This window comes from Mirounga angustirostris, unplaced genomic scaffold, assembly GCF_029215605.1.
Source record: "Mirounga angustirostris isolate CCGP_5_RB_7025 unplaced genomic scaffold, mMirAng1.0.hap1 SCAF_6, whole genome shotgun sequence".
NCBI classification, from domain to species: Eukaryota; Metazoa; Chordata; class Mammalia; order Carnivora; family Phocidae; genus Mirounga; species Mirounga angustirostris.
The window spans coordinates 37,730,693-37,758,274 of NW_026991714.1; the positions used below are offsets into that span (position 1 = coordinate 37,730,693).

Genomic DNA, 27,582 nt, shown 5'->3' on the forward strand with positions numbered 1-27,582 from the left:
TTGTCACAGCACAGACGCTTGTGGCAAAAAACCTGGCAACTTTCTGTCCCTTTGTGAAAGAAGAACATTGTATCCCGGTTGTGGCTAGATTCTGCTGCCTCCAAAGAGCTAGTCAAGCTATTGTTATGTTATAGTTTTAAATGTTCATATGATGATCATGTTTTTGGAAAGAGTGGGTCACCAATGAGATCTCTGGGGTCCTAGTGGCTTTCATGGTGATGACAACCAGAAAAAAGCAGGGGCATGTTCCTCTCCTCAAACATCACCAGGAGGTCCTCACCCCTCAGGCAAGCCACATGCTTAGCACAGGGCCTGGAAGAGAGTAACCCCCCCACCCCCCGTAAGAGTCACCTGGTTATTTCTGTATTTTGCATTTATCTGGCCCCCAAAAGGATTCTTCTGGAAGTCTCTGGAGCAGCTCTCAAAGATCAGTCCATGAATTAGGCCAGTCTCTTTTCACTGGTCTCCAGCAAAATGAGAAAAAACTTAAAAATTTAGGAAAACACACACACATGCATATGAGACAGTTTATTATCACTTCTTAATTGCCTTTACACTGATATGTTTGTCCCGTCCTAGTAGGTTTTTCTTTTCTTTTTTTTAAGAGAGAGAGCACGCACGTGCACGCAGGAGTGGGGGAGTGGGGGAGTGGTGCAGAGGGGCAGAGGGAGAGGGAGAGAGAATCTTAAGTAGGTTGTATGCCTGTTGCGGAGTGTAACTCTGGGCTACATCTCATGACCCTGAGGTCATGACCTGAGCCGAAATTAAGAGTCCAGCACTCAGCCAACTTAGCCACCCAGGTGTCTCCCTAGTAGGTTTTTCATAAAGTTCATATGGCCTTTCTTTCAGTAAAGAATGTTGTTAGTATATGGTACTAGTTGTTTAAATGTCCTAACTTGGCATAATTAAAATGCCCAGTTTTTTGGAAATTCACTGAGGTCTAAACCTTAAATCTGGGACTCCTCATCTAGATGTTTATAGCCTCTCTGGCCTTTCTGGTCCCTACTACAGTATTTGGGATGAATAAATGCTCGCCCTGTAGCCTCTTTATCAATTTATATCCTTCTTCTATGTAATGTCTTACAACTAAAAGCTGGAGGCCTGAGAGGTAGGGAAGGGTGTGGTAAAAATTCAGGAAAAAATATTGGTTGTTAATATTAATATCACTAGTATTTATATTAGTCTTACAGCGGGACAGAAAATAAGGCCAAAAAAAATAAAACAAATTTTTCATGTGCTAAGAATGTAAGACCAGGAGATTTTCTAATCAGTACATCAACCTGTGAATGACTGGTTTTGCAGTGATATGAACATACCTTAAATATTAAATGCTTCCATCCCTTCAACGTTTGCCATCCCTAGTTTGCAAATATAAATGGTGCTTTAGGTATTCCTTTCAAGAAATATTTAATACCACATGGAAAATGTAGATTTTCTATAATTAAATCAGTCTAAATCATTGCTTAGATTATGCTTCATGATGCAGCTTATAAATAAGAATGTCCAGTAACTAATTGGCTATTTTTATCCTAGCAGGACATCCTAGCTAGAGTACAGGACTCTGAGATGCAGATCTCGTATTCAGCTAAGTCACGGACTTACTGTATCACGTTGGGAAAATTGCCTAAGCTGACTCTATTCTTTTTTTTTTTTTTTTTACTTGAGACAGTAAAATTTGTAACTAATGACCCATCATCAAGAATGTTGATGAAAACAGATTATTACAAATGATGGCCTCATCTACTGGAAGGGTAGTTACCTGAGTATTTGAAGGACATATAAACTACCATCCTATAACTGTAATAAATAATTATTAGCATAAGGAAAGAATAAAAATTCGGCTTAATAAGTTCATAATGACATTAATAACAGCTACCACGTATCCAGCATTTATTAGGTACCACGCATTATGCTAAATGTGTTATCCACATTATCTGATTTTTAGGAAGGCACTGTTACTACCAACTTACAGTTCAGGAAATTGGGACTTTTGGAGATAATTCCCCATGAGTAACACATGCCGGGCTGTGAGGCCTCTTGGGAGACAGGGAGAGTATGGACTCCCTCAGAATCTGTGTGTGTGCTGACTGGGCTTAGTGAGTATGGACTTCCCTCCCCAACACCTAATAAGGTAGTATTTTCCTTTTTATTCCTCTAGTTCCTTCTATAAAGAATTCTTAATTTCCCTTTGTCTTTTGTCATTTGACTTTCATTTCCTGTTTTGGGTTTTCTACTGTTAACACCACGAGCCTTCAGTCCTGCCCTCTCTCACTCCTCTTCTCGGTGGATGTGACCCAAGTTCCAGTTTTGGTGCCTTTTCCTTCGTGTTTCAGTTCCTTGCATGGTCTGTGTTTAGCAAGTGAAGTTACCTTTTATGGTTTCCATCTCCTTTTTTCACTTTTTTTCTACTTTTCCTATATTCTTTTGCCAAACATACAAGTGCCTTATGGGGGTTTCCTCTGGAGCCCTCTAAACTTCAAAAAGAATTTTCTGATTTACATCCTGCAGTGTATTAACGTATTTCATTGAAAAGGACTATAAATGCCTACAGGTTTTGTATTTGTTTTGCTTTTGTAAAGAAAAGGTAAACAGTGACAGAAAGAAGAAAGATGGTGGGATTTGAATGTCATTCATGGAGATGCAGAGAAGAGAGAGAGCGAATGTGATGGCCTCCACTCATGGCCTTCTAGTTGGGAAATTCTGGAATGTTTGTATGATTTCAATATCTAGAATACAGAGCTCAGACATAGAAGTTATCATCACAACATCAGATAGGGTGTTAGGTAAGTTTTGTTTTGTTTGTAAACAAGAACACTGTTCTACCCAGTGTGCTTCCGATCCTTATTACTGGGAGTCCAGCTTCTAAATGGTTTAATGAACGGACATGGCAGCAGAGCATATGGAAACAAATACTGTACTGGAGGCAGGAGAGACTTTGGTCTCATCCTGGTTTTACTAGTAACTAGCTCTGTAACCTCAGGCAAATTGTCTGTCTCCTTGGAGTCTATTTCTCTACTAGCACAGTGAGTTGCAAGGATTAGGCGACCCACCACTAAGGTCTTCTCCTACTTTACTGTTCTCAATACAAGACATTTATTCCCTTTCCTATAAAAACGTAGGTAATTCTCATTAGTGAAAGAAAGCTCTGGGGTAAGGAAGACCATCATAACTCCAGCTTTTTCATAGTTCGATCTTGGTAAATAAAATTTTCAAGTTCTCCACATAGGTGTATAATACCTCTTTCCTAGAGCAGGTAAAATCTGTTGTAATATCCCTTCATGATTGTGATTATATATGAAGCAAATACCTTATTTAGAAATTATCTGAACCACACTTACAGAAAGCAATGCATTTTTGGTTTGGGATTTTATTTTTGTTTTCTCATTAAATAGCAGTTTTACTGCTTAACCTGAAATAGGCTAAAAGTCTTCCTGTCTTTGAAAGCATATACAACTCAAAAACAGCTTTTGTGGCTTGAAAGGTTATATAGATATTAAGCAAAACATTCAGAAGAAACTAAGTGCCCTAGGAAAATTTAGAAAGTTAGTATTGTTTTAGAAGATATAACTAAGGAAGAAGACTTGAAAGCCTGTATTTCTAGATAATGAAGCTTTCATAGGATTTTAAAATTGGGAACGGTCTTAACAATCATCTAATTTAACCTTCGACTCAGCATAGGCATACCTCTCGACATTCCTGCCATTTGGTCAACCATCCTCTGCTTTCACATGTCCTGTGACAGGGGGCTTACTACCTCATAATACAGATCATTCCACTGAAAGACAGCCTTACTCATTGACAAATTCTTCTGTAAACACCCCTTGAGCTAGGTTTGATGGAAGCCACTCTTAGCCACAAATTGTAGCATTATACTCATTCTATGTTAGAGACCTGCCCCTCATATTTGTGGGGTCCGGGGCAAGAGTACAAATGGAGGACCACATGCCATATGACGAAATGTGTAAAAGTTATAAATCAAGCTAGCAAACTGTTGGGTAAAGCTTATTCTATATATCTATCTTGACAAAAACACCTTCCTAACACCTGTTATAGACTGAATTGTGTCATCCCCCCTCAAATTCCTGCATTGAAGCCCTAATCCCCCCCATATTTGGAGATAGGGCCTTTAAGGAGATAATTAAAGTTAAATAAGGTCAAAAGGGTGGGGCCCTAATCTGATAGGACTGGTATCCTTATATGAGGAAGAGACACCAGAGATCTCTCTCCTTCTGCAGGTGTGTAGAGGAAGGGCCATGTGAGGACCTAGGGAGAAGGTAGATGTACGCAAGTCAGGAAGAGAGGACTCACCAGAAAACAACCTTGTGGCACCTGGATCTTGGATGTCTGGCCTCCAGAACTGTGAGAAAATAAATATCTGTTGTTTGAGCCACCCAATCTGTGGCATCTTGTTATGGCAGCCCCAGCTGACTAATACAACACCCAAGCTGAAAAATCGGTGAAAGTTTTGTTTTTTTACATGAGCAAAATATGAAAGACAACAAAATTTCCTTATTATTTCATATGTCTGGGTGTTCTGTTGATGAGCTGTATTGGATGAGTAATAAAATAAAGACATACATAATTCATAAATGCTATATAATTACTTTCATTTCAGTAAAATCACTTGGTATGTGGTTATAATCAAGATTTTCACATAATTTATGTTCTATTTCACCTGAATTGTGTTAGTCGCTGAAGCAGATGTTTAGGGCTGTAAGCTATACCATGTCAGGCTGAGCAGAGGTGTGTGTGTGTGTGTGTGTGTGTGTGTGTGTGTGTGTGTGTGTGTGTGAATTTACAGGGCCCTCTGAAGCCCAGCATCCAGGGCAGAAAGCCTCTCTTGCCTGGGACTAAGGGTGGGATGCCATTTTATTTAAACCTAAACCTGTAAACATCACATAACACATCTTTTGGCCACCTCTATATTTGGATGAGTATCTTTAGGTATAGAGTTGTCTTAGGATATGAGTACCATGTAGAGTTTCAGAATTTTTTCCTATACTTGAAGGCATTTTATTCAAATGCAAAACACACTTTATACACAAAAGTAAAGAAGAATAAAGAAATGAATAAATCTTACTCCGTGCAATCAGAACTAAATCCTGTGATTACATCATACTACACATGCAGGTCTTTATCTCACCCCACATCCATCTATCTCTGAGCCGCATTTGCCAAAAAGCTGGAAGTTAGATTCCAACAGCAGAACAAAGACAACTTAGGGTCTCCCCTCTAGCTCCCCAAAACCCCCCACAAAAAACAACAAAAAAACAACCTTATGCGTTTATCTATACTTAGGCAACTATCTTTTCTTTTACTTAAAATATCATTTTGATCACATGAAGAAAACAATAAGTTGTACTACAAATACTGATTCTCTTGGCTGTTCAAAGTCTTCTCTTATTTCCTTTCTCCTAAAGGGGATATAAGAACCAGGTTAATACCCGCTCTTGGTTTTGAAAAAAAAGTGCAAAAAGATATAAAATGAAAGTAAAAATCTTTCTCTTTATTCTTACCCCCAGTAACATTTACCGGAGTTAACCACTGTTAACATTTTCTTGTGGAACTTTCCAGAATTTTTCTAGGCATATATAGGACTTTTTTTTTTTTTTTTAAATCAATGGGGTTATGCCATACGTGCTAATCTGAATTTTACCTTTTTTTTTTTTAACATTTCAATTTATCCTGAAGATATTTCCATTGTATCACACATAGAACAAGCTTATCTCCTAAAGTTCTTTAAAAACGAAATGAGGTAGTTATCTATCATTAACCCCAGAGCTGGGGTATATTAGGCTCTCAAAAAATGTTTCCTTCCTCCCTTTCATTAACAGAAGAATCACACGAATTTGTGATTGTGATCATGGAGTATTTGGTCACGTAAATATAAATGTAGGTGTAGAAAGTCACAGAATTACAGAATTTAGAGTGGACGGCTCTTACAGATTACTTGATTTACAGGGTGGAGTCTGTACCCAAACCAAGTCTTTGCTTTCAGTTTGGTGTTCCTTTAATCCTTTTTCATTTCTAATATAATTTTGATTTTTATATTCTACATTTCTTAAATATTAAAGTAGAGCATGTAAAGGTGTTAAACAATGATAATAAATCAATTTGTGTATACAGCTTAAAAGCAACAAGCCAGTAATTTTCATTTAGAGAAGGTAACTCAAACCAAAGATAATATATGGTTAATTTGAAAAATATTAATTGTGGCAGAAAACTCAAAAGTATTACTTCTGGGAAGAAAGACTTAGGGTCTGGAGTGTAAAAAAAGATTTACTTCTTCCACTGTCTGAATTTGTTTACATATACATTCATTTTTCTGCTTGAAAAACTAGAATTAATATGTGTAGAGAGTTGGGCAATGTTTGGTATTCTTGTGTTTTGCCTGAGGATCCATCCCTCAAAGCCTTTAAAATGCTAATGGAAGGAGCAGAGATCCGGTATTCAGGGTGGAAAAGAGGTGGGTTAACAGCGAGAATCCAGGAGAGTGCTCTTAACGTCGGAAAGGGAACGACACTTGGGAGTTCCCAGTGGAGGATAAAGGGAATTATGATGAGAACTTATACCCTGCCACTTGGCCAGTAAAGTGAATTTATTTTGCAGTTGTTCTAAAAAACACAGGTTTGTTTGAGAATAAGAGAGAAATGGGGGGAAAATATAAAAAGTGAAATTACTCCATTTAATCTGGCTGAAAAATTTAGGGAATAACTGATTGGGCCAACATAATAGTGATGTAGAATAAGCTCTTTTGTTCTGAAGGGACTAGCTTGTTTTTCTCCTAAACATAGGATGATCCAAGGAAGCCGCCTAAAATGAGGTTAGGCAATCTATCACATGACCCAAAGTCACCCAGTTCAGACTCCCATCTGAAAAATGAAATTCTGAAAGACTCATGTTTCCATCACAATGATGGAGTGAAGGCACAATAGAGCAAAGCAAAAAAAGGCTAAGGCTTAAGTTTTGGCAATTCAAATACTCTGTTGTCTAAGAGTCATTTAAAGCACAGAACCACAGAAGTGGAAGGAATCTTAAAGGTCACTGAGCCCCCTCATTTTCCAGATGAGGAACAAATAGGGGCCCAGGGACTCATCTAGGTCTCACTCCACGGCTCCTAAGTCAATGCTCCGTTACCTGGCCCCTCCTCCCACAGAGTGTTTATTTCCAGTGGCCTGATGTTTGCCCATCCTATGCCTACCCCTCTTTTAAAAATGATTTTGTGGGGCGCCTAGGTGGCTCAGTTGGTTAAGTGACTGCCTTCGGCTCAGGTCATGATCCTGGAGTCCCGGGATCGAGTCCCACATGGAGTCCCACATCGGGCTCCCTGCTCAGCGGGGAACCTGCTTCTCCCTCTGACCTTCCCCCCTCTCATGTGCTCTCTCTCTTTCACTCTCTCAAATAAATGAATAAATAAAAAATAAAAATAAATAAATAAAAATGATTTTGTTTCTCTTTTTCCTCTACTAATTCTATGAAATTATAAATCTAATACAAGGGGATCATATATCTTTACTTGAGGAAAATGTTTGGTGTACACCTAAGCTATATAAAGACACTTCCTTTATGAAAGGTGTGGGAAAACAATGACCATCCCTCAAATTGTTCTGATCCTAGGGTACAAAGATGGAGGAGAAGGTGGGTGTGAAGAAGCAGGTACCTTATTGAAACATTCATATTACACACAGATACACACACACACACACACACACAAACCAGGTACACCAACCACACCAAGCATATAGACAAAAACAGACCATGCCCATTCAAGGGTATGAAACAGAGACTGCAAGAGAAAGAGTAAGAGAGTCTTGATTCATTCCAAAATACTGGTAAGATCTATGCTTTCAACAAAAATTTAAATGTACGTTATTGTTGACTATAGGTACAACATTGTACAGCAGATCCTTGGAGCTTATTCATCTTACCTAACAAATGTTTTGCCTTATTGATTAGTAAATCCCTATTTCCCCTTCTCCCCAATCCCTGACAACCACCATTCCACTCCTTGATTCTATTAACTTGACTATTTCAGATATATCATATTAGTGGAATTGTTCAGTATTTATCTTTCTGTGACTGACCTACTTCACTTAGCATAATGTTCTCAAGATTCATCCACATTATCGCATATTGCAGAATTCCCTTCTTTAAGGCTGAATAGTATCCCATTGCATGTATACACCACATACTGTCATTCATCTGTTGATGGACAAGTTTAGGCTCTTGCCATATCTTGGCTATTGTGAATAGTGCTGCAATGAACATAGCACTGCTAATATCTCTTTGAGATCCTGATTTCAATTCTTTTGGATACTCAGGATGGGATTGCTGAACCATATGGTACTTCTCCTGGGAATTTTTTGAGGAACCCCCATTCTGTTTTCCAAAGCAGCTGCACCATTTGGCATTCCCACCAAAAGTATGCAAAAGTTCCAATTTCTCCACATTCTCACCAACACTCATCTTTTGTTTTGTGATAATAGGCACTCTGAAAGGCATGAGGTGGTATGTCATCATGATTTTCATTTGTTTTTCCCTAATGATTAGTGGCACTGGGCATTTTTTCATATACCAGTTGGCTATTTTTATGTCTTCTTTGGAAAAATGTCTATTCAAGTCCTTAATGTATTTTCTAATCCAATTATTAGGTTGTTGGTGGTGGTTTATCTTTTTTTTCTTTTTACTATTGAGTTGTAGGACTTCCTTATATATTGTATAAGTCAGGATTCTCCAGAAAAAACTGCATCAATTTATATATGTATGTATGTATTTATATGTATGTGTGTGTGTGTGTGTGTGTGTATACAAGAAGAAATTCATTATAGGAATTGGCTCACATGGTTATGGAGGCTGAGAAGTCCTACAACCTGCCATCTGCAATCTGGAGAACCAGTAAAGTCAGCGGTATAATTCAGTAGGAGTTCAAAGTCCTGAGAACCAGGGGAACCTATGGTATAAGGCTTAGAGTTTCAAGACCCAAGAACCATGAGCTCTGACACCCAAAAGCAGGAGAAAATAGATGTCCCAGCTCAAGAAGAGAGAAAATTCACCATTCCTCCACATTTTTGCTCTGTTCAGGCCCTCCATGGATTGGATGATGCCTGGGCACTTTGGTGAAGGTGGATCTTCTTTACTCAGTCTACTGATTCAAATACTTAGATCTTCCAGAAACACCTTTACAAACATACCCAGAAATAATGTTCTACCAGATATCTGGGCATCCTTGAGCCCAGTCAAGCTGACACCTAAACGAGCCATCTTGTATATTCTGGAGATTAACCTCTTATCAGTTACATGGTTTGCAAATATTTTCTCTCATTCCACAGGTTGCTTTTTCACTCTGTTGATTGTTTCCTTTGTTGTGCAGAAACTTTTAGTTCAATGTAGTCCCACTTCTTTATTTTTTGTTTTCGATGTCAGTGCTTTTAGTGTCATATTCATTAAATCATTGCCAAGGTCAATGTGATGAAACCTTTCCCTTCTTCTTTCTTCTAAGTGTTTTACAGTTTGGGGTTTTATGTTTAAGTATTTAATCCATTTTGAGTGGATTTCTGTGTATGGTGCAAGAAAAGGGTCCAATTTCAGTCTCTTGTATGTGGATATCCAGTTTCTTCAGCACCATTTGTTAAAGACACTATCCTTTCCCCACTGTGTGTTCTTGGCACCTTTGTCAAAGACCAGTTCACGGTATATGTGTGGATTTATTTCCATGCTGCTGGATTCGGCTTGCTAGTATTTTGTTGATGATCTTTGCATTTATACTCATTAGGAGCCTTGGCATGTAGTTTCCTTTTCTTGTGGTATCTTCATCTGGCTTTGGTGTAAGGGTGATGCTGGCTTCATAAAATCAGTTTGGAAGTATTCCCTAGTCTTCAGGTTTTTGCAAGAGTTTGAGAAGGATTGGTATTAATTCTTCTTTAAATGTTACAGAATTCTCCAGTGAAACCATCTTGTCCTGGGCTTTTGTTAGGAAGTTTTAGATTACTGATTCAATGTCCATACTGGTTATAAGTCTGTTCAGACTGTCTACTTCTTCATGATGCAATTTGATAGGCTGTATGTTTCTACAAATTTATCCATGTCCTGTAGGTTATCCAGTTTGTTGGTTTATAACTGCTCACAGTGGTCTCTTATGATCCTTTTAATTTCTGTGGTATCAGTTGTAATGTCTTTTCTTTCATTTCTGATTTTATGTGAGGCTTCCCTTTTTTCTTTGGTCTAATTCATCCATTTTGTTTATCTTTCCAAAAAAACAACTCTTAGTTTTATTCATTTTTGTATCTTTTTCTGTTTTCTATTTTATTTCTGCTCAAATCTTTGATATTTCCTTCTTTATGCTAACTTTGGGCTTAGTTCTTCTTTTTCTAGCTCCCTGAAGTATAAGGTTAGGTTGTTTATTTGATATCTTTCTTCTTTTTTGATGTTTATCACTATGAATGTCCCTGCTTTTGCTGATTTCCATAAGTTTTGGTATGATGTGTTTTCATTTTTGTTTGTCCTGAGGTACTTCTAATTTCCTTTTTGATTTCTCCTTTGGCCCAGTAGTTGTTCAAGAGTGTGTTGTTTAATTTGCACATATCTGTGCATTTTCTTCCAGTTTTCCTTCTGCCATTGACTTCTAGTTTCATTCCATGTAGTCAGAAAAGATACTTGATATGATTTCAATCTTCTTAAATTTCCTAAGACTTGTTTTGTGACCTAATGTGTGATCTATCCTGAAGAAAGATCTGTATGCACTTGAGAAGGTATATGCTTTGGGTGGAATGTTCTGTATAACATCTATGAGGTCCATTTGGTCAACAGTGTTGTTCAAATCCTCTGTTTCCTTATTGATTTTCTATCTGGATGTTCTATCCATTATTGAAAGTAGGATATTGACATCTCCTATTATTACTGGATCTCTATGTATTTCTCCCCTCATTTCTATCAATGTTTGTTTTATATATTTAAGTGCTAGGATGTTGTATGCATATATAATTGTTATACCTTCCTGGTGGATTGACCCTTCAATCATTATATGATGTGCTTTGTCTCGGGACATTTTTTGACTTAAAATCTATTTTTTCTAATACATGCATAGCCACCTCTATACTCTTTTGGTTACCATTTACATGGAGTATCTTTTTCTTCCTTTTACTTTTAGCATATATGTGTCCTTAAATCTAAAGTGAGTTTCTTGTAGACAGTATATTGTTGGGTCTTTTTTTGTTGTTGTTGTTTTGTTTTGTTTTTTATCCATTCAGCCACTCTATGCCTTTTGATAGGGAATTCAATCCATTTACATTTAATTATTGATAGGGAAGAATTTACTATTGCCATTGTGTTAGTTATTTTCTATTAGTCTTGTACTCCTCTTGTCTGTTTTTACCTCTTGTTTTCCCGTGTATATATGGATATACATACATATCTATATGGATATATAGTCTCTATATGTCTCTCTCTGTATCTATCTATATGTCTATATATATGTCTATCTAAATATATTGCATTGGTATGTTTTAATTCCTTTCTTTTTTTCTTTTGTGTAACTACTATAGGGATTTTGTATGCATGTATGGGGGTTACCTTGGAGCTTACATAAAATATTTATAGTTATAACAGTCTATTTTTTTAAAAAGAGATTTTATTTTTAAGTTATCTCTATACCTAACATGGGGCTTGAACTTGTGATCTTGAGATCAAGAGTTGCATGGTCTTCCAACTAAGCCAGCCAGGTGCCCCTGTAATGGTCCATTTTAACAACTTAAGTTCAATTACATATAAAAACTCTAAACTTCAACTTCTCCCCCAATACTTTATGTTACTGTTGTCACAATTTACATGCATTCATGTTGTGCATCTTTTAACATATTTTTAGGTATATTTACTTTTAATACTTTTGTCTTTTAACTTCTATACTAGAATTAAAATTGATTTACCCACTACCCATTATAGTAATATGATGTTCTGTATTTGTCCATATATTTACCTTCACCAAAGTTCCATACTATCTTATGCTATTATGTTGTTATTTAGCATCCTTTTAACTTGAAGAATTCTCTTTAGCATTTCTCCTAAGGCAGGGCTAGTGGTGATGAACTCCTTGAACTTTTGTCTGGGAAAGTCTATTTCTCCTTCCTTTATGATGGACAATTTTGCTGAGTACAGTATTCTTGGTTGGCATTTTTTTTTCTTTTAACACCTTAAATATGTCATTCTATCCCCTTCTGGTCTGCAAGGTTTCTGCTGAAAAATCCACTGATAGTCCTATGAGGGTTCTCTTGTACATGCCAAGTTGCTTTTCTCTTGTTGCTTTCAAAATTGTCTTTGTCTTTGCTTTTGACAGTTTGATTGTGTGTCTCAGTGTGGATTTCCTTGCATTCATCTTAACTAGTGTTTTGGGAGCTTCTTGGCTCTGGATGTCCATTTCCTTCCACAGGTTTGTTCAGACATTATTTCTTTGCATAAGCTTTCTGATCCTTTCTCTCTCCCTCTCTTCTCTGGGACTTTCATAATGCATATATTACTGTTTGATGATGTCCCTTAAGTTTTCTTCACTCTCTTTCATTCTTTTTCTTTTTGCTCCTCTGACTGAATTATTTCCAATGACTTGTTTTCAAGTTCACAGACTCTTCTGTTTGATCTAGTCTGCTATTAAACCCTTCTAGTGAATTTTTCAGTTTGGTTATTGTGTTCTTCAGCTCCATGATTTCTGTTTGGTACTTTTTAATATTGCCTATATTTTTGTTGAAATTCCCACTTTGTTCATGCATTTTTCTCTTGACCTCAAAAAGCATCTTTATGACAGTTATTTTGAATTCTGTCAGGTAAATCCTATAACTCCATTTCATTAGAGTCAGTTTCTAGAAATTTATTTTCCTTCTTTGTTTGGAACACCTTTGCCTGATTCTTCATTTTCTTTGTCTGTGTTGGTGTCTGTACGCTGAGCAAAGCAGGCACCTGCACCAGTCTTCATGGACTGACCTTGTATAAGAGAAGACTCCCACCTATCAACCCTGCCCAGGATTTGGGGAGCCTCTATCAACTCTTTCCCTCCACAGGGAGAAGCAGGAAGCTGTGGTTTTTGTCTACTTGCTCTGTGCTAAGTCAGGTGTGAGGAAGCTATTGTATCTATCAGTCCAAACCACAGTCCCCATTCTCCCCGAGGTGCTAGATAGCACCAGACTCATCAGAGCTCCAAGACTGACATCTGTTCACTTTGTGCTTAGCAGGAAGGAAGATCTATGACATCTACCAACCAAAGCTGCTGTTTCCATTCTCCCTCAGGTGGCTAGATTATGCTGGACCCATCAGAGTTCTAAGACTTACAAGACAGAACCAGTCCTCTGGGAGCTCCCTGGGAAATTCCAGGGTGCTAGATGCATAAACCAAACTCTCCCTTCCCTAGGAGAAGCTGGGAGTTAGGGGTTCTCCTCCTGATTATATGGCATTGTGCTGGGAGCAGGGACTCTGGTGAAAAGGGGTCCTGAATCTCCCTACTGGCTTTGGTGAGTATGGTTTCATATTCACCTAGGATGCAAGAGCCTTTCAATTAGTCTCTAGATTTTACATAAAATGAATTTGTTCATGAATTGTTGCTGAGCTGGTGTGTTTGTGAGGGAAGCAGGATCCAGGGCTTCCTACTTTGCCATCTTGCCAATATCACTTCTGAAAATTCTTTTTGTATAGATTTTTCTAGAGTCAAAATAATTTGCCTAAATTTAGAAATTTTTTATGAAAAAATATCCTCTTCAACATCTGTGATATTTTCTCACTTACAAAACTGATTTCTAAATTTATGACAGTTTTATTTATAAAAATACATCATTCAGTATTTCAGAGATCATTGCTTCTAAATCATATCAAGTTTGATAAAAATATTTTTCTATTTTTAAAAAGAGCAAAAATTAACAACAGTCATAAAAAAATAAAAGAACTGGTTAGATATATTTTTGCAGCAATGACAAATGTTGATTTAAGAGAGAAGAAATATTGTTTCGCTGAATTTTTATTTAATATATGGAAATTCACTTCGGGTCGGAATAAAAATGTCACCATGGACTCTATTAGGCTACCACCGTATTTTCTAGTCTTCAGTTTCAAGCATTTCTAGACTCTATTAAAGACAGCAGAAATGCTACCATAGTAATAACTGACCTATAAGTGGCAGGGAGGCAGTTTATTATTTTGAAGTATAATCCTATTAATTAGCTTCCTGGAAAAGAGCAGGTAATAGTACTGTACAAAGAGAAGTCTACTTTTAAGGTTTCAAATTTTAGGGTGTCAGAGAGATTTAGTTATTTATGTGTAAATAAACATACTCTGCTAGACACAAAAGAGATTAATAGCAAAAACTTTTATCTTTCTAAAGGTTGGTTCAAAAGCTATTTAAAAAATACACTTCTTTCTAAGGTTTATTCAATAACCAGTGAACTATAGGTTAAATAATGGCAAACACTCAAGGAGTTATAAAAATTATGCTTGATTTTCCATTAAGAATTATTATTATAATAATGTAAGATATGATATAATAAGAATTATTAAAAATAATTCTTAATGGAAAATCTATCAGATGAAAGCAAAAGGGGTTGAATTTTTCAAAACTGACAACTGTACACGTGGTGTTGTAAATTCTCATCAGTGGTTAGGGGGATGATATGTGATAGGTAACTGAAAATTCTAGTCAGTTGTCCAAACTATAGCTTCTAACTAAATGCAATCTTAATTATTAATATAAGTCTGGTTATAGGAAATAAATGCTTATGAAAGATTGCTTGATGGACATGATATCCTGAATGTTACCTGGTGAAGAAACAGGGCAATCAGAAAGTTTTCTATCTAGATTGTACTGAGAGTTAGATTAATGGGAGAGCCAGAAAATCCAGTCTAAAGGTACTAAAACATTAGTGGAAATGTAACGCATTAGAGAAAATTGCGTTTATCAAAATTTCTCTCAGAAACTGAGATAGGACAGCATACTCTGATGAACCATTTGGGGTGGGGCACGAGACCCCCAAATGAACATGCTCCAACATCCAGACAGTTGCTAAACTGCCTATTACTGAGGACAAGTGCAGTTAAGAGAACTTGTTTTGCTTTAAGGGGGCTAGTTCGGGGAAAGAGCTAAATTGTCCAGGATAACAGACTAACCTACCAACCTCCTTCTAGCCTCCCATGAAGTTTAATGGGATGTCAATTAATAATAACCTGACCAGCCATTCACATGCTCTTGATTCATCTTGGAGAGTACTCCTGAGTCCTTACAGAATTGTCTTTACTTAATAATGCTTTGGGGCTGTAAAGTACACTCTAAGAAAGTCATATGAAACACAATATTCTATTGTGGGGATAAAATTAAGAGCGAAGGATCCTTTTTATAAGATCTACAATAAGTCTTTTGGGAAACAACCACTTTGTTTTTATCTTAAGGAATTACAGAACTTGCAAGTGAGCTTACTTTCCCTTTTGCTTTGGATGCTAGGAGACTTAAGGGCCAGATTTGCCATCTCATTCTTGAAACAGGTTCAGAGTATGTGTTTCTCTTCCTCTTATTTCTTAGCTTCTATTTTCTTAACTAATTTTTCCTTTCACCTGTACTCCTTCAATTTTTATTTTAATCTTCTGTGTTAGTAATACTTTTGAAAGTTACCTTTATTCCTCTGCAACACTGGTTGGAGCCCCTGGTTCCAGGATCTGACACCTTCCTCTTGGTTTATTCTCTCATTTTGACAGAGCAGCCCCCTAGCAGCTTCCTGAGACAAGAGCAAATGAGAAATAATTTTTTTTGAGATCTCGCTTATTTGAAATTGTCTTTATTCTACCTTTACCCTGGAGAGTTTGGCTGGCCATAGAAAAGTCTTTTTTTATCTGGGCTTATTGGGCATTTAAAAAGTAGCATTCTTTGTTTCATTATGTTTATAATTTAGCTATCCTAATGCCATTGTACTGATCAAATTATTTAACAACTTTAGGAAATCAGAGCAGGTAAATAACTGAACCAGTTTTCTGAACCTTAATACTATATAATATATACAAAGTAACACTGTATAAAGGGAAACTTTGGAGTTTTCAGTGTATATTTTTCAAAATATTTAGATACCTATTTTTTTTCCATGTTGTTTGTATAACTTCCTTACTCCTTTCCTTTTGTATTCTAGATGCCATATGCCAAGCTGGCTTATATGGGATAATATTACTAACCCTTTTTGGTGCCTTGCTCTGTTTGCTCATTCATTCATCATTCATTCAGTCAATATCTCTCCCTTTCTCAATTTCCCCATCTGGTTTCCTTTCTCTTCACCATTGCCACTCTTCTTTCTTTCCTCCAAGAAAATCCTGTAAATGAAAATCTGTAATTAACCAAAACACAAACTGGGAGGGTAATTACACTGCTTGAGCCCACAGGTCAGATCCAGCCACCCCCATCTGCATTCTAAAAGCTAATTCTCTCCTCCACCATAGACAGCTGTGGTACCTGAGTTAAAATACCTTAAGATTTCAAGTTGAAAGGATTGGGCTATGAGCAAGACTCTCTGCCAGGTGCTTTAATCTCAAATCCCTCCTCATAGCAGTTCTAATGAATTTTGTTTTTTTATTGTGATTTTATAGATAGGAAAACTGATGCTCATAGAAATGAATTTGCCTAAAGTTTTATAGCCAAATAAATGATAAAGTCAGTATTCAAATGTAGGTCCACATGAAACGATGCTCAGCATCACTAATCATCAGGGAAATGCAAATCAAAACCACAATGAGATATCACCTTATGCCTGTCAGAATGGCTAGCATCAAAAGGGCAAGAAATAACAAGTGTTGGTGAAGATGTGGAGAAATGGGAACCCTCGTGCACTGCTGGTGGGAATGTAAACTGGTACAACCACTATGGAAAACAGTATGGAGGGTCCTCAAAAAATTAAAAATAGAAATACCATATGATCCAGTAATTCCACTGGATATTTACCCAAAGAAAACAAAACTACAAATTTGAAAAGGTATATGCACCCCTATGTTTATTGCAGCATTATTTGCAATAGCCAACTTATCGAAGCAACCTAAATGTTCACTGATAAATGAATGGATAAAGATGTGGTGTACATACGTATACACACACACACACACACAAATACACACACTGGAATATCACTCAGGTATAAAAAAGAATGAGATCTTGACATTTACAACATTGGTAGAACTAGAGGGTATTATGCTAAGTGAAATAAGTAAGACAGAAAGACAAATACCGTATGATCTCACTTATATGTGGAATCTAAAAAACAAATGAACAAGTAAGCAATCAAACAAACAAACAAAAAAAACCAGACACAGACTCATAAATACAGAGAACATTACTGGTGGTTGCCAGAGCGGAGGGGGTTGGGGGGGGTTGGGCAAAATACGTGAAGGGAATTAAGAGATACAAATTTCCAGTTACAAATGAGTCAAGGAGATAAAAAGCACAGCCTAGGGAATATAGTTAATAACACTGTAATCAATGTTGTGTGGTGACAGATGGCAATTTCACTTATGGTGGTAAGCCCAGGACAGTGTATAGAAGTGTCAAATCACTAGTGAGTTGCAGAGCTGAAACTAATATAACATTGTACGTCAACTATACTTCAATTTAAAAAAAGGATGAAAGAAATTTAGATCTAACTCTAAAATCTAGGTTTTAAACTGAGCTTTAAGTGTTAACCTAGCACTACCAACACTATCAATGTTTATTGGAGAAAATCCTAGTCATTCTCAAACCCCTCTCTGCTCAGCTTGGAACAAAGAAAATTCCATCATTTAATAAGTATTAGGCTTTTTTTGTATGGAAGAGATGGTAATAAACAATGAAGATGACATTGTTCTTGCTCTTAACTTGCTTATTTCAGAAGGGCAGAGACAATATTCCACTTTTAATATTCACTGAAAAGACTAAAATACAAGCTAGCAAAAGAAAATGCCTTAAGGATTTAGTTACATCAAGATATTTGAGATGGAGGGGCACCTGGGTGGTTCAGTGGGTTAAGCGTCTGCCTTCGGCTCAGATCATGATCCCAGGGTTTGAGTCCCACATTGGGTTCCTTGCTCAGCAGGGAGCCTGCTTCTCTCTCCACCTGCCGCTGCCCCTGCTGTGCTCTCTCACTCGCTCTGACAAATAAACAAAATCTTTAAAAAAAAAAAAAAAGATGTTTGAGATGGATGTAGGGTGAAGAAAGGTAAACATACATCAAGGAGATGGAATAAAACAATAAAATCAATCCTTCACTTTGTTTTGAACACTTCTATCGAATCATTTTAGAGTAATATATTCAAAACTTAGGTTTGTTTCAGTTACATTTGCCTTCCCACTAAAGTTATAATCTGGTGTACAATAATAATGGCCCAAGGCCTGTGTACCAGGCATGTTTTTAAAAGTCTTATTTTATTTAAAATTTTATTTTCAGGATAATGAATTAACTAAAAGGGGCACAAGTGAACTTTCTGGGGTGGTAGAAATGTTCTCTCTTGATTGTGGTAATGCTTATATGGCTGTGTTTGTCAGAATTCATAGAACTTCACACCTAAAAGAATACATTTTTCTGCATGTAAGTCACCTCAGTAAACTTGACTTAAAAAAAAAAAGCCTGAAATCTTAACTACCCAGCTAAAAATAAAATAAAATTTAAAATACAGTTTACAATTTAGGTGTAAAACAAATCTTATTTACATGATTGAAGCAGATCTTGTAATTTTTTTGTATTTACTTATAACACTAATAATCCAATTGGATTTTATATAATTCAATATAATAATATCAACATTTTAAAATAGGATATAAGAAAAATGTTTTTAGTTCTTTTTTTAAAGTAAGGATTTGGATCGCAAAATCTTTATTATAACCATAATGTCACTAAGGCAATGTTCTCTATATTTTTTTTAGAGATTTTATTTATTTATATGACAGAGAGATAGAGAGCACAAACAATGGGAGCAGCAGGCAGAGGGAGAGGGAGAAGTGGACTCCCGCTGGGCAGGGAGCCCAACCTGGGGCTCGATCCCAGGACCCTGGGATCATGACCTGAGCCGAAGGCAGATGCTTAACCGACAGAGCCACCCAGGCACCCCTATAATATTTTTTAAAATCTCAAACAAAATAATCTAAATCTGTTAAAAATTTCAATTATTTAAATTTCCAGAATATCACCATAAATGCTGCTTACATAATATGCTGGAAATTCTACATTTAATAGTTAAAGACAAAGAATTATCTGTTAGCTCTATTAATTGATAGATTCCATTGTGTCCTAAAACATAATTGTAGCTCTGCTTCTAAAAAAGGCAAAGGAAAAGACATGACTGTTTTCAACAAACCTGGATTTAAAAAGATAACAACACTATTAAGAACACAGGAAGGGGTAATTAAGTGATGTCTCCTCTTTATTAAGTTTTCAATAGATGAAAAAGCATCCAAGAAACCATTTACAAAGGGCCCAGCCTCATAATTGTTTTAGAGACCAAAGTCACTGGAATCTGGCTGGTAAAACAATACTAAATTACACATCAAACGTAACAACTTAGATTTTTAGGATCTCAACTTGAATACCCTCTGTTCTTATTCTATCAGACACACCAAAGCCAACCAAGTCAGTTTAAATTAAGAGGGCTAATATAATTCCAAGCCCTGGAAACTCTGGAACAAAGGTACTTGTGTAACAGAACTTTTTCATTTTGATTAAATGAATATAATTGTGGCAGATGTCATTTATCAAAAAATACACACCGGACTTTTTTTCTAATATGGAAGCAAAGTGTATTTTTATTTGTGACTGTAATAAAAATGCCCAATGTGTTTGGTAAATTAACCTTTAGAAGAATGAAAAATACCTTAAGTGCTAATATCTATAACATCTGTAACAACTGCCCTCTCCCAATAGCCATCTTAACATTCTCAGTTGTTTTTTTGTTTTTGTTTTTGTTTAGGGAGGGAGGGGGTTGGGGGAGGGGCATAGGGAGAGAGAGAATCTTAAGCAGGCTCCACACCCAGGGTGGAGCCCGATGACCCTGAGATCATGACCTGGGCAGAAATCAAGAGTCCGTCACTCAACCGACTGAGCCACCCAGGTGCCCCAACATTTTCAGTTTTAAAAGCTAGACAGGCTCCACTATATCTTTTGAATACCAATAAAATCTGATTTTGTTCATGTGTTTAAGTGTTCTCTAATGTTTTTAACTTTACTAATATATAACAATGAAAAACTGCATAAAAACCTGAGAAAGTATTCAAAGCATTACTTTGCTGGGAATGACTACATTCTGGATATTAAAGGACAACTAACTTGCTAAGAACAAATGCTCTGAGGCTGTTTGTGAAAAAATGCTGGTGTCAGGACATCCATGATACCTACAAAAGGTGTCCTAGGTGTCCTAGCATGTAACAGAATAGTGCCAACTAAGCAAAAAAATATTACTCTAAGAATTCTTATTCTTTCCAAAATTGTGATCAAATAAATTGAGTAAACAGTATTTATTAAAAGTACATAGATCATGGAAGTATTTTTGTATCAGCTATCTCTGGGAGGTAGGTTCACCAGTCTGAAACTCAACCAAGTGAAGTCCTTGCAGTGACAGTTGCTTGTGTTGGGGGGAGAGGGTGGAGAGGTCAGAGTTCTAAAATGACAATGACAATTAAGGCAGGAGTGAGTCAAGAGTAAGCAATAGCAAAGACTGGTCCTAAGGAGGCACCCAAGAGAAGGGAAGGTCGTGGGCTCACTGGCTTGGTGCTCTTCAAAGAGGACATGAAGGGGACTGAACAAGGAGTCAGGTAAGATTTGCTAGTGTGGAGGGAATTAAAGGGTTATGTGAATAGAAAATCACAAAGTTTGGAATAGAATTTGAAAGCTAGAGAGTTATCCTAAGGAAGTGGCTATGTTGTATGTGCTACTGGGGGAGGGGATTCTGAGTTGGTTACTGGTATTTAAACACCTGCCCTAATTAGGTGTGTTCATCGGGTGTGAGTGCGATGAACTTTGATAGACATTCCAGATAAGGGGGTAAAGGCCCAGGGTTAAAGCTACTTTGTGAATCCTAGAGTGAGAAGGAGACATTGTGGCATAACATTATGGGACGTGGGTTCACATCCCTTGAGCTTTGGAAATCAATAGGTCTGTGATGGTTAACAAATTTATTAACTTGACTGGGCCATAGGGTGGTCAGATGTTTGGTCAAACATTATTCTGAGCGTTTCTGTGAGGATGTTTTTGGATGAGATTAATATTTACATTGGCAGATTAAGTAGCTGCCCTCTATAACATTGGTGGGCCTCATCCAGTCAGTTGAAGGCCTGTAAAAATTAAAAGACGGACTCTCCCTCAGTGAGAGCAAATTCTTCCTGCCTTTGGACTTAGAACAGAACCATACCATTGGCTCTCCCGGGTCTCCAGTTTGCCAACTCACGCTGCAGATCTCAGGAGGTGCAAACCTCCATACACATGTGAGCCAATTCTTTATAATAAATCTCTTATATACACATATATAATACTAACTGAAATAATTTTATAAAGCATTGGGCACAGGGCCTGGCACATAGTGCTCAACAAATGGAAGTTGTTATTTTTATATTATTATAGAAGACTCTATTTTGAGAAAAAAATCCAGGTGAAACAGTGCCTAAAAATGGTGAGGAGGGTGGTATGAAAGTGAATAGGAACTGTCCACGCTGAACCTAGCCAATAGCAAAGTGTCCCTTGGGTCTTTCCTCCTAGCTTTCTTTCTTCTGTTTTCATGACAGTTACTTTCTGTGTTTCATCACACTCACGGAACTCTTTGTGTGGGAAAATGTAGCTGAACCACCTTCTAAAACCCTAATTAAAATCTCGTTAAAAATCTTCCAAATACATATCACTCTTTCTTGACTTAATTAAACACAGTGGATATTAAAATGTGGACCTTCTGATGGGATTTTGCAGAGGTACTAGTTATTGCTGAAAATATCAGTAACCACTGTAACATACTATGTATGTATTTTCAAAACTAGATCTTTGGTAGCAACTTATTTTTTCATCAGCCTTTTGTAAAATTGAGTGTGGCATCAATTCCAGCTTGCTGAGTTCTGGCTAGTAAAGTTTGATGGTAAAAATCCCCCGCTCTTTGACCATGGTAACTTTTAAGGGAGAGAGTAAATCTCTTCATTTTATATCCTTAAATCTTCTCTCAGGGTAGGTATGAAGTACTGTGCGGAAACCAAATCTATTTCAGTGTAAACATTCCATTTAGCAACCAGGCTTAACTATCCACAGAAGACGCAGAGTTTCTGAAATTCCTAATTGGGGGGCGGGGGGGGGGGGACAGAGGGAGAGGAAGAGAGAGAATCCCAAGCAGGCTCCAAGTCCGGTGGAGAGACCGACATGGGACTCAATCCCACAACCCTGAGATAAGGACCTGAGCCAAAATCATGAGTCTGACGCTTAACCGACCAAGCCATCCAGACACCCCTATTTAAAAAATGATAATGACTAACTTCCCTGTGACAAGGACCTAACTAACCCAGTGTGTGGATTACAGTTATGGCCTGGAGAGCAGGACAAAGTTCTACCATCTCAAATCTAAAGGTACACCACCCTACTTAGATCCCAAAATAATTTAGGGTTTGACTTTTATTTTGTCTCCTTTCTCATGGGTGGGGGTGGGGGTGGTAGTGGGACTGGGAAAGGGTGGGCTTGGAAAAGAAGGAAACTGTGTCCCCTACTGCAACAATATTGGTTTGAAGCTCAATCCCCTTAACTATAAAGAACTCTCCCTTCTCAAAATTTGCAATCTGCTTTGGGAAACACCACATTTATTCAATGAAACAAAACACTATGAAAAATACAGCTCTTATTACATGGTAGCACTGTTCTAGATGCCAAAAATACAAAGACAGTCCAGTCCACAGTCCCAAGAGCTTAGTCTAGTGGGAGAAACAAACATGTAAGCAAACAATCAACATAGTGAACAATTAGTGAGTGACAGATATAGCTCTAAGAGAACAGGTACAACTTGGGGGCAAGGAGGACTTTACAGAAATGTTAACAGGCTTCCTACAGGATGCAGGTGGTCCGTTCCAAGGGTAAGTATTTTTAAAAGAAAAAACTCAATTTCCGGACTAAAAAAACTTAATTTCTGAACGTGAGAACGTTTATGTTAAGGTTCTTATACATTACATACACACAGAACAATAACCTACACAAAGGGAAATTAGCTCAGTTTGAGAACATGATTCATCATCATTCACACCTGCTCCATTTAAGTCCCTCCCAAAATAGGCATTACATTGAGGAAAATGTGGTAGCAACTGTACGGTATTAGGACAAAGAGACTTCTGTTGCTATACGAACAATATAAAACTATGCCTACTTCTGGACGTATTCGTTAGATCCTAAACTGTCCCTCCTTTTAAAACTGTGTTAAGATGGATACTGAATGGGGAATAAAGCCCTAAACACTTGCAGTTTCCATATTTATATCTGAAAATCTCCAATTACAAAGGCCAATGTAGTTATTTTTGGAAAACAAATGAAAATTACACATTTGGATTTAGGGGTTTCTGTCATTCATTCAGGTCATGATCTGCAAAGCTACCTTTATTCCACAACTAACTTCCCACCACTTCTAAGAAAAGAACACAGGAAAAACTCAAGGTTACAGCCTTTGAAAACTTGAAATATAAAATTTTAACGGCCCAACCGTTAACGTTCCCTTATTACCATTTGACATTTCCCACTTTATCATTATATTTTACCTTTCTGTAATATCCAACACCCTTCACCTAGCAAGGTCAAAAGCTTCATGAACATTGTTTTATAAGCTGCCTACGGAGACAAACCCTGCGAAACCTGAGGATGCCACACCAACAACAGAATGCAGGTCACCGTGACATGTCCCACCACTCCGCAAAGTCAAAATCTCAGTTCACTTTACGCTGACAGCGCTTCTTTCCAGAACTTTTCCCTCCGCCAACAAAAGAACGGGGGAGTGTCTATTTCACAAGGTGTCTGGCGCTACTTTCTTTTTTATGTTTCCTAGAAGGTCACCTTGGTACGGGGGGCTCGGGATGGAGAGCCTGGGGTTCTGTGGCATCGTCTCCTCACCAGGTGACCTTCAGGCCCCTAAGCCTGGGCTGAGCCTAGAACGACCACCGCCCAGCCCGCCACGTAGGGAACAGGTCCTCTCACTGCCCCGCCCAATTCGGAAGTGGGGGGTCCCGAGAGGCCCCCCAACAAGCGCTGATGGCGACTCCGGCCACGCCCGGGCCCCCCGAATTCAAAAACGCTGAGTGACGACCCCACGTGGACCCCGAGGGCTGGGCCCCGACGGCCTCGGGCCCCGCGCCTGTTCTGACTTCAGCCCACACCGCACCCCGTCCACCGGGGAACTTTCCAGAACTCTGGACTCTCTGGGAAGTCCCGAGTCGCTGAGCAGAAGGGAACTCTGGCTGCCAGTTAACTGAGCGCCTACTCGGGGGCAGGGCGAACACGGGGCCGGGCTTGCACGCGGAGGCCTTTGAGGCGCTGCGTCGGGAGGCGCCCGCGCTCCACCCTCCGGCCGGGCCCTCGTCCTCCAGGAGGGCCGCCAACGGGGCGAGCAGGGACTGGGACAGCCGCCCCCCCAACCCGCCTGGTCCCCTCGGCCCCCTTTACCTCGCCCGACCCCCACCGAAGCCGCCGAGCTAAATTTAGAAAGCAGCGCGGCGCGCGCTCACGTGCGCTCGACAGCGGGCGGGGGGCGCGGTTCGGGTGAGTCACGGCCCCGCCCCACTCGCCGAGGACGCGCTGACGTCAGCCGTTTCCCCGAAGGGTGACGTCAGCGCGCCTCGCGGAGGCCGCGAGGCCGCCCGTAGAACGTTCACTGAGTTTCGATGTCTTAAAGGGACCAGGCGTCGGATCGTGAAAGGTCTGGAGAGGTGACGGCAGTCAGCCAACTGTGGGGTCAGAGCCCATCTTCTATCCTTTGTACTGGGAAGTGTTGACCGTTGAGATGGTGATGAAAGAAAGGAGAGCAACTGAGCCTCATTGGAGGCTGCCGAATGCCCCAGAACCTCCTCCTGGAAGCCCTCCTTGATTAACCAGAATCTGATCTTGACCCAAAAGTTAGAGAGTTTTCCTGGCCCTTGACTCCGTACCCCTTCACTTACAAGCCCTCCTCATATGTTTATACATCTGTTGGTAGGGAAAAGCTGTGGTTTGAATGTTCATGTGATCCATCAATTTGGGCCAGCTTGTCCCATTTATCACTGTTTTTGACTGTGTCCAAACTGTTATTAGTCATGCAGTCTGTAACAAGTTATTGAACTCTGGGTGTGACATTGGTGAACTGGTCTCCAAACCCTCCTCTGATGCTAATGTTGCCTGTGGAAGCTTCCAGAACAAGAGCCCTGTCCGACACTTGGTCATTCAACGCTATCACAGCCTCACAGGGAGGTTTGCTACGCTGAGGTTTACCATGAGGCAGGTATTTTCATTACCCTCCTTGTCCCCCTCTTTTAATCCTCATGCCTCCTGTCTGAGGTCGGTGTTATTGTCCCTATTTTAATATTGATGAGGAAGGACATCGAGGCACAGCAAGATTAAGTATGTTTCCCTAGGTTACACAGCTAAAGGATGGCAAGCTGGAAACCATTCCCAGGTCAGTTGGACTCCCAAGTCCATGTTTTTGGGGACTGTGGTGGGCTATGAAATATGTCTTATTTTGTACATTGAGTCCCCTAGAACCAGTTTTTCCCTTTTACACAAGCCCAGTGCCTCTGAACAAGTAACCACTGCATGCTAGAAGATGCCCAGAGGAGGCCAGGCCCCAGGGCCTGCACAAGGCTAAGGCAATGAGGAGGTGCCCATCCTGCACTTGCAGGACCCTGAGAGCGAGTGCCTCCCAAGCCACCTCACACCCCCCCCCCCCACTCTAGTCCCAGCCCTACCAGGCCTGTCCTGGACTCTGTGATTCCTCTCCTGAGACTAGAGAGACCAGCCTGCTTACAGCGTCCTCATGGAGCACCAGCGGCCAGCCCCACGGAAGTGCAGAAGAAATACTTTGTTTCTCCTCCCATAATCCCCTCCGCATAAAGCAACAGAAAATTTCCCGTTGGAACAGCATGTTTGTGCCAAAAACAAATTAGAGTCATCAACTGCTTCTCAAAGTTTTGAGCAAAATACGGGTGCCTGTGTAGGTGAGCTGTTGTGACTGTTCTCTTCTGACAGTCGTTACTGGTCCTTGGCTCAGTGTCACTCCCACATCCTCAGAGTACCTGCGCCAGGTCTAGCGAAAGCACCTTCTTCCCTGCAGCTCACCCCTCAGAGACATTGAAAATTGACCCCTCTTCCCCTGGACCCAGTCTCCAGCCACCACAGAGCTCTCCTCTGTGTGTCCCCTGCTTCTGTCCTCGGGATTGTATGATCCTTGTCATACTGTCAGTATGACAGTGTCATACTGACGGATCAATCCCTGTCCACTGCTCTTTCTGTTCTGCCAGGTTTTCTGGAGCCTGTGACCGAACGTGTCCTGTGTGCTTCCAGCAAAGCCTCAGGAGGAGATGGGGAAAACCACGGGCGGCCTTAGCCAGTTGGGGGTGGGGGGTCATGGGGGCAGCATCTTCCTCGGCGGGGCTGAACACGCAGACATGGCAGTTTAGAGCAGTAGGGCACCTTCAGGCCAACCAGTCTAGCCCTGTTCTCTGAGGGAATTAAGGTCCAGGTTGGGTGACCTACTTGGACTCACATGACCTGTTAGGTAGAGAGTCCTAGTCAACTGACCTTGTACCCACTGCTCTTTCTACGGATCACAGCTCTGTGACAAGACTCTGGTGGGACAATGGGCGTTAAATGTGCATGATAAACTGTGACATGTCACATATGTGCCGAAACGGAAAACAAACGGTGACATGAAGTAAATATAGAGATGAAATCATAGGGGCGAATCCAAGAACACAGTCGCAGAGACCCCTGGCTGTTCCCTCTCCCCTTTCCTTCTCTCTCCCATCCAATCTCGAGTTGGGTAAGGGCGTGATTCCTCCTCAGCCCTAGGAACCATTTCCCAACGGAAGGACGTGCTGAGTTGGATTGCCAGTTTTAGACCTTCAGGAATCAGGATCTGGTGTGTCATTTCAGATTTTGATATTTTATCTCCCAGCCTTCACTTCCCATTATTTTCCTATCCCATAAGCCCCATTAAATGTCATTAAGAACCATAAACGTAACTGGCTGCTCATGTGGGGGGATTGTCATCTCCAGCAAACAGCCCCAGCAAAGAAAGGAGCAGGAATCCTGGGTCTGTTCCCACCCGTGCTGGTGACTCACTGGATGACACACAGCAAAGGGTTGCTTTTGTTGGGAGAGAGATGTGAGACATTATATACGGCTGCTCCCCTGGCAGAGCAGAAGGACAGGGGAGAAGCCATTCAGCCCGCCCCCAGCATAGTGGAAGCTCAGAGGTCCCTGGGTGAATCTGGCTCCATAGTAACCGCTTAGCAATGGCCCGCGGGGTCAGCCCGGAACTCTGTCTCTCTTGAGCACCTGCCCCTCATGGGGCCACTAGAATGGCTTGGACTGGATTATGGCGCTTACCCTTCGTGACCTCATTCTCACTGGTTAGGAATGCACCCTAGTT

At 39.6% G+C, this 27,582-nt stretch overlaps 1 long non-coding RNA gene across 7 annotated transcripts in view; it reads right to left on the reverse strand.

Moving 5' to 3' along the window:
* LOC123846109 (uncharacterized) overlaps positions 1-24,757 on the reverse strand; it is a 119,209-nt gene extending 94,452 nt beyond the window's left edge. For 2 of the 7 annotated variants that reach the window (XR_006791191.3, XR_008506273.2), the window contains exons 1-3: positions 24,624-24,754; positions 16,183-16,317; positions 15,632-15,734 (exon numbers count right to left, since the gene is read on the reverse strand). This is a non-coding gene — a long non-coding RNA (uncharacterized LOC123846109). Of the gene's footprint in view, positions 1-15,631; positions 15,735-16,182; positions 16,318-17,974; positions 18,022-24,623 lie in introns of those variants that run through there. The other 5 variants (XR_006791190.3, XR_006791188.3, XR_006791189.3 and 2 more) reach the window with 4 other exon arrangements.
* Positions 24,758-27,582: the final 2,825 nt, after the last annotated feature.